The sequence below is a fragment of the Theobroma umbraticum genome, unplaced genomic scaffold, assembly GCF_002168275.2.
Source record: "Theobroma umbraticum cultivar Fairchild unplaced genomic scaffold, ASM216827v3 scaffold_30.0, whole genome shotgun sequence".
Lineage (NCBI taxonomy): Eukaryota > Viridiplantae > Streptophyta > Magnoliopsida > Malvales > Malvaceae > Theobroma > Theobroma umbraticum.
In genome coordinates, this window is record NW_018397254.1 from 15,301,998 (window position 1) to 15,310,278 (window position 8,281).

Genomic DNA, 8,281 nt, shown 5'->3' on the forward strand with positions numbered 1-8,281 from the left:
CCTAATTAGTTTCATTATGACTTATTAAGTCACTCAAGGTCATGGTGGGATGAAAAAGGTACTAGCTTAATAACAAGTTTAAAGGTTAAATTTCTCGAAATAGTAAAAGAAGGCTATTATTTTGATAAAATATTGAGAATAATCATATAAGATTTTAGAACCTTGTCTTTATGATTATATAATTTTTGTTAATGACTAATAATCATATATATTGATTTATATGGGATATAAATCTATCATGGTGAATAGTTTGTCACTTAGAAGCATACTTGATGCAAACAAGTTGACAAGCCCAAATTTCATTGACTAGTTTTGTAATATCAAGATTGTCTTGAAACAAGAGAAAAAGGCTTATGTCTTAGATGGTCTTGTTCTCGAGTAACCTAGCGATGGTTTTTCAAATAAGGAAAAAGAGGCTTGTAGAGTTTATATGGATGATCTTGATCAAGCCACATGTATAATATTGGCTAGTATGGCTCTAGATCTTCAAAAGCAACGTGAAGGTATGAATGCTCTAGATATTATCCTAAACCTTAGAGAAATGTTTGATAAGGAAAGTTGCACAGAGACATTCGACATTTTAAGGGAATTGTTTTGATGTAAGATGTCTGAAGGAAGCCCAATAAGGTCCTATGTGCTTAAGATGATAAGATATATCACTCAACTTGAGCAGTTGGGTTGGGTTATAGATCATGATTTGAGAATAGACCTTGTATTTTCTTAGTTACTAGAGAGTTATTAATAGTTTGTGTTGAACTTCAACATGAACAAGATTGAGGTAACCCTTTCGGGCTTATTAAATATGCACACATAGGCTGAGAACACCAAAGTGAAGGAAAAGCCTTCAGTTCATCTTGTCTTTTTTAAGAAAAATAAAAATAAGAAAAAATTTTTTTAAGAAAGATAAGGATGAAAAGGCATCAACTTCGAAAGGGATGAAGTTTACTATAGGAGTGAAGAAGGATAAGGATAATGACAAATGTCATTTTTGTAGTAAACTTGGGCATTAGAGGCACAATTGCAAGGATTATATTGAATCCATCAAAGGGAAGAAACAAAAAGAAGCTTCCACTTTAGGTATGAATCACATGATGATTTATTTTTCACTACTTGGTATATGATACCTTACTCTTTATTAATGGTTTTAATATGTATAGCATAATGAAAGAACTAATGACAAGGAGCAATGAAGAATAAGACCATGAAGGTGACAACCTTAATTGATGGTGATCAAGCTTGTTGACATAGATTAGATTGTGGAACAATAAATAATTTTAGAACATTGATTGTTTTCATGGCATGATTGCCAAGAGAAGATGTTTTGGTTTTGGACCTATGGCTGAATATTTTATTTTATGTTTAGGAAACAGAGATTTATATTTTTCTAACATGAGATGCTTAGCTTTTATATATTTATATATTTATATTACATCTCATTTTATCTTGGAATTGTTCTAAATTATTTATCCTTAAGTATAACCTTACGTATATGATAATCAATACTAAATTATAATGATAAGATCATTGTGAGATTATTTTTCTTTTGATTATGAATCAAAAATGAAATAAATGAGTTGACTTAGATAAAAATGAGTCATAACTCAATGAATTCATAATACGATTATGAACGCGTTTAGATAAGGAGCATTCTTATTAAGAACAAAACATCTAAATTAAGATTGCTTAGAACTCAATAACAATTGATTATCATATTGAATTCATAAAAGATGAATCACAAAGCATTCCAACCCCAATTAATCGCATGAACTAACCTTTAATAGGATTTCATCATAATCAATGATGAACAATATATAATATGCATCTATACATAAAAGTTATGGATATAATGCCCTAAAAGAAAGTAAACACGTTTACTTGGTAAGATTTATATACATGATAAAAATAGTGAGAGCTAATGATACTTTAAAGGCCAAAGGTCATGAAATTATGAAATCTAATAAAAAAGATCTATGCACAAAGACTGATTTAATGGGATGCATAAGGATGCATAATTCATGAGATGAATCCATTAAATATAAACTATTAGTGGGATGCATATTGATGCACTACTCATATAAGATGAATCTACTAAATAATCCAACATGAATGATTGGATAATAACCTTTGTTCAATGTAATAAATTCAAAATAGTTGAATACATTGAATAAGATAAACATATTTTGTGCATATCATAAGGTTAGTGGGAGTAAGATAAGTTACTCATTAAAAGTGTAAAAGATACATTTTCCAATCTAAGAAAAACAAAATAAGACTAAAGAGTTAGAGCCTAGAAGGGGACTCAGCAAAAGAATTTAAGATGATATGTTAAAGGAGTTTAACATAGAAATAATCCTAAATGTTAAAAGTGACATAAAGTCATGATTGAGCAATTGTATTAGACTGATTCCAAAACAAGAGATAACTGCATGATTATATTTATAATCGAATACAAACCTTCTGTATAGGCTACAAAAGAAGAGACATTTGGATCATTGGTTTAATGAACTAATAAATGATTCTAAGTTGTTAAAGTAACAACAGAGCCATAATAATAGAATCAAGGTCTCGTTGTGATCTAAATTAGTATTTCTATATATGAGAATGGAGATTGTCAAACATATAAATTAACATATTCCCAAATATTACAATTTGAGTTATCCTAGTAGAGACACAATCTCTAAGCAAAAGAGTTTAATATTGAATACGTTAGCCATTGACTCAAGTGCAAGTGGGAGATTGTTGGCTATATAAATATATTATGTCAGCAAACTAAAACTCTAAGACTACAGCTACTTCTCAGCCGTCTCATAAAAGGAGAAAAGAAATATAATTTTTTTTGTCTAACAAAAATAAGATTCGGCAAGAACTTTTAGTTTTTTTATTTTAGAAACAAAATTTGCTAGCACAAGTAAAAATTTTACCTTTGAGAAGGTAATATTCGGTCACTGTGTGGATTACTGTTATAGGATAAAATACTTGGGTGGTTGAAGATTTGACAAATCCTAAAAGTGAAGAGGCAAAGAATCTAAAAGTATGTAACTCTTAAATTTATGATTGCTCATAATTAATTTAATAATTGCATGAAAAACACAAGTATTGATCCTATCAGATTTGACTCTTTCTCTAATTAAATGTTAGCTTATTATTTTGCTACGTTATATTTTTTAATTTCTTGATTATTTTCATATTTAAGCATGAGGTTGAATCCCAGTAGCTAAAAATAATAAATTCCTAAAGTTAGGGCACAACCTTGATATTTACTCAAAAATGCCTAATCTTACCTTAGAATCAAGTTTAGAAGGTTGAATCCTTTTTAAATGGAGCCCATGGAGGTTAGAGAAGGGTTTAGAGAGGAAGAGATAGTGTTTGGAGATCGGTGAGTAAGAAAAATGAGTAGAAAATCACATTTCAGGGTTTTTACCTTGTAGCTCTAGCATCAATTTTTAAATTTGAACTTGACCATCAGGGTTAATTTTTCTACATTAGGGTAAAGTATGGTCCTTGGGTAGTTGACCACAAAGTAGAAGCTTGATTATTTTTAAACCCCATGTTACTCAGGTCAAGTTTTAGCCATTGATGGTCGACCCTTAAGTTCAAATTTGCAAAAACTAATCCATTTGGCTTACTTTTCCAACCATTCCTTCAATTATCATTCATCCATGAATATATCACAATAATATTGAGAATTTTACATCAAATGACAAGGAATTCTCATCGATAATGATCACCAATGCATAATTCACAAAAGTTTCATATTTTCTCCAAATTTCCATAATATGAAAATTTTGGGTTTCACACTTTCTTGATGGACTTCTTTGTCATGTCCAACATATTTAGAAGCTCAGGAAGAGTAGCTTCCAAATGATTCATATGGTGTTTAACACGAATTGAGTAAAACTGTTAAGAAGAGATTGAAGAACTAAATCACTACTTAGCTCATAGTCCATCGCTAGTCCCAATTGTCTAAGCCTTTCGATGAGCCCATTCATTTTCAACATGTGAGCCCTAACAAAATTGCCTACTACTGTCTTGCACCCCTCTTTATTGAATAGCTATCTAAGGTAAAAAGTCATGCTTTCGACATCCATGTGCTGATGTTGCTTTTAATGCTCACGAGGCATGCTAGCTAGCATCATGTATGCTGCCTGATCTTTATCATCTTTATGATGTTGATATGCATCTTGACTCTTAACACTAGCATTATTAGCAAAGATTAATGGAAGAGGAGTGTCTAGGACATATGATTTCTTCTGATATTTCAAGACAATGTTGAGTGTTAGAAATGTTAGCTCAATAAATCAAGTGACAAGGATGTCCAAAAATGGTGAATTGGACTTTAAAAATTTGGAAAGTGACATACAAACATCTCTAGTCAAATATAGTGAATCTATTGCTGATTTGCCATGAAAAAATAGCTTTTGAAGAGTGTACATGAAGTTTTTTTCAAGCCTTTGAAAAGGTAACAATTTTGATCAAATCTAAATAATTTAAAGTAGACTAAAGAACATTTTTTAGATGATTAATATGTTTTTCAAAAGTAAGTCAGACAACAACTAAAGAAGAACATTTCAAGAAACCTTTTTGTTAAAAGATAAACAAGTAATGATGATAGTGAAAGATTTGACAAAGAAACAAACCAAGAAATGATGAAACAAAAGTAAATTAAGAGATGGTTTTTCTTGAAATGAAGTACAACAAATCAAAGCAAAAATAAAAATAAAGGCACAAGTATTTATAAAGGTTCGGCTTTCTCAAATGCCTACATCTTCTCCCTTGGCTTACCAAAGAGTTTTAAGTTCATTCAAGGAAATGTGCTTTTTAACAAGATCAAGCTTTAAACTCTTACAATGGATTTTTCTAAGAGTGACCATAACCCTTACAAATGCTTTTTAACAAGATCAAGCAAAATAAAAAATTACCTTTAAAATGGGAGGAAGCATAATCCACAATTTGCTTTTTAACAAGAGCAACAACCCTTAAAGGAGTAACCAAGAATAGGAAGAGTGCCTCTAAGGAGTAGATTTTGCTAACTAATAGATTTTGCTAAGTGGGTACAAAAGAGGAAGAATGCCTAAAATAATAGGTATAAAAATTAGAGTGAAAACACAAAAGAAGATTTAACTTAAGAATATTTAGTTTTTCTCTATTTTCGTTTCAAGATTTTGATTTTCAAAAGTTTGGCCTTTTCTTCTCTTCTTCCTTACCTTTAATGCTTCGAAATGGTCTTTTTTATAGTTAAGGGAATCTTGGAGTCATTAGAGATGAATTAGATAAGAATCTAGCAGTTAGACACAAGTTTGGAACAAATCTAGTTGTTGCTGAAGCTTTAGGATCGACTATAAGGCTCAAAGGATTGGCTATGTTCTTCAAAGTATTTAAATTAGTGCTTCTAAAGTAGAGTATAAACATCTTCTACTCGATCTTTTTCCCTAGAGCATGTGTTTTTGAGTTCTGGACGTGGGTAGTCGAATAGGACTCTTTGAGGATCAACTATTGCTACTTTTGATGTGAAATTTCTTTTCCAAGCTACCATAGGATTGACTACCTTTCTTATGGGACCGACTATGGTTGTGTATTTTCAAATTTTCTTCCTCATTTTGGCATAGGATCGATTAGAGCTTCTCTCGAATTGATTGGGGCTTTGTTTTTTCAAGATTCCTTGTCATTTTGGCACTTAACTTTTGCTATGTCTTTCTTGTAATCAAATGTTGAGTTGAGAATAAACTTCATGGCTTGAAACAACCTTGGTGTTGTAAAGATCAAACATCTTTAAATGCCTTGAGATAAACTCCATCATTTATGAACCTATCTTGCAATTTTAATATTTCAAAGATGAATATTAGAAAAATTAAAAGCACTTATACAACTAAATCATACAAGCTTGTAACTTTAAGAATCCCCATAGTTAAGACAATCAAGCTTATAATTATGTAAGAACAAATGTATGAGAGTTAAATCATTTCAAGAACTTGTCAAGGACAACTCTAGTAAAACAAATGTAAATTTGAAATATTTTGTCATAATAAAAACTATACTCATTTTGAAGCTAAGAAGCTCCATTTTTTTAATATAAGAAAACCATAAGCAAAATTTGCATTTGAAATCTGTTTTGAAAGCTCCCCCTAACTTTTTTAGTCTTTAAGCCCTTGTTTGAAAATATTTAAGTTCAAGTGAGAAAGGTTTTCTTAGAAAAAAATTTAGAATTATGTTTTTGACATTTCTTCTCCTTAACATATGCAGTTATCTTAATAGCACTTCAAATTTGTGCATAAATCTTCTCCCCCATTTTGTTATATCAACAAGTTTTAGAAGTGTGAGCATAAAGACATTTAAGTGGAAGAGATAGTTGTCACATCCCATTTCCTAGATAGCGTGATCGGTGCATGGACTTCAACTGGTATGACCCAGTAAGCTGAAGCAAGCCTCTTAACCTCATCCAATTATCAAACACATAAAAGCATGGATAAATGTAAATATAAACCTCCATATATAAGTGTAAGTATACGATTATGGACTTCTCAACATAAAAGGTGTACATGCTTCATTCATAAAATATGTACCTAGTACATTTAAAATAAAAATCCAAAAAGGCACCCCATGTGCTCATATAGGCTTGGAGGTAATCATTAACAATATTCACCTAATCTCATGTGATTGTTTTTCCATTCCAAGGCTCAACATTCATAATATTCACATATTATCATAAAATAGTTTGCCACACAATAGCTTAGCATTCTAGTGCAACAAATTTATTTACAAACAAAATAAAAGATCGATTTATTAGTAGAACATGACTCAACTCATGAGGTATCAAGAATCTGCTAGAGACATACTAATGAAGTATGAACGAATCACATCTTTGTGACACTGGCTACTAGCAAGAGAGTGTTATCACTAATCTACAATAAAAATAAATTTCAAAAATAATATGAGAGTCACAAAGACTGCATGAGTAGATATGGGAAGAGGACAAGCCAAGGGATAAGAGTATTTCATAAATATCCAATATTAAACACGTATGAGTCATAAATCTTTCCTCATTACTATAATAATCATGAAACATAATGGATAAACATCATTCATGCAGTATTGCATGGAAAACAACTTTTTATAAACCTTTGGGAATCATTTAACTGTAAAATTCTTAGCAAATTCACTCAAATATTCTTTTCTACAATGATTTTATCGATACATTCTTGAATGTATCGATACCTTTTAAAAATCTATCAACACTTTAGTGAAATGTATCGATACATTTCACACAGAAAGCCTTTTCAAGCATACTATTTAAAATGTATCAATACATACTCAACATATTGCTGGGATTCGACCTCATGCTCAAACATGAAAAATAATCAATAAATTAAATAATAACGCAGCGAAAAAATAAATTAACATTTAATCAGAGAAACAGTCGAATCCTACAGGATCAATGTTTCTGTTTTTCATGTAATTTTCAAATAAATTATAAACAACCATAAGTTTAAAAGTTACATACCTTGCTCTAGATATCGTAATCAAGAGCCAATTAAATCCAAAAATCTTTACTTTTTCACCTTTAGGATTTGTCAAGTCTTTAATCACCCAAGTATTTGACCTCTAACAATAATCCACACAGTGAATGAATAAGACCTTCTCCAAGGTAGGATTTTACTTGTGCTAGCAAGTTTTGTTTCTAAAACAAAAGGACCAAAATTTTTGCCGAATTTTATTTTTGTCAGACAAAGAAAACTATTTTTTCTTTTCTTATTTTATGAGATGGTTGGAAAGTGGTTGGAGGCTTCATACTTTCAGTTTGCTAATATAACATATTTATATAGCCAAACTAATTTGTAACCCTAAATACAATAGTTGTATTTTAACTAAATTAAGTCTTTGAGACTTAATTAATTTTCCACTTTATTTTGGTCTCTTTAAATTAAGTCCAACTTAATTAAATATCCTTATTTAATCTCAATCATGTCACTTAATGTGTGTGACCCATTAGGCTTTTAATTTGTTAACAATAAACATAAATCATAATCAAATATCAATTTGATAATTAATTTATATTTGTAGATCATGAGTGGCATCTAGCAATACATCATGACCACCCAAATGTTAGAAAGTCAATTAAAGAATTTGACAAAGCCCTTCAGTGATAAGCCATTCAGTACAATACGGTCATTTCATCAAATATTCTGGATATGTCATTAAGCATGGCTCGATGTCTACTTACGACATTCCATATTAGTTCTCATAATTCATGGCTAACGTTATGAATTTAGGAAACTAATTTTCC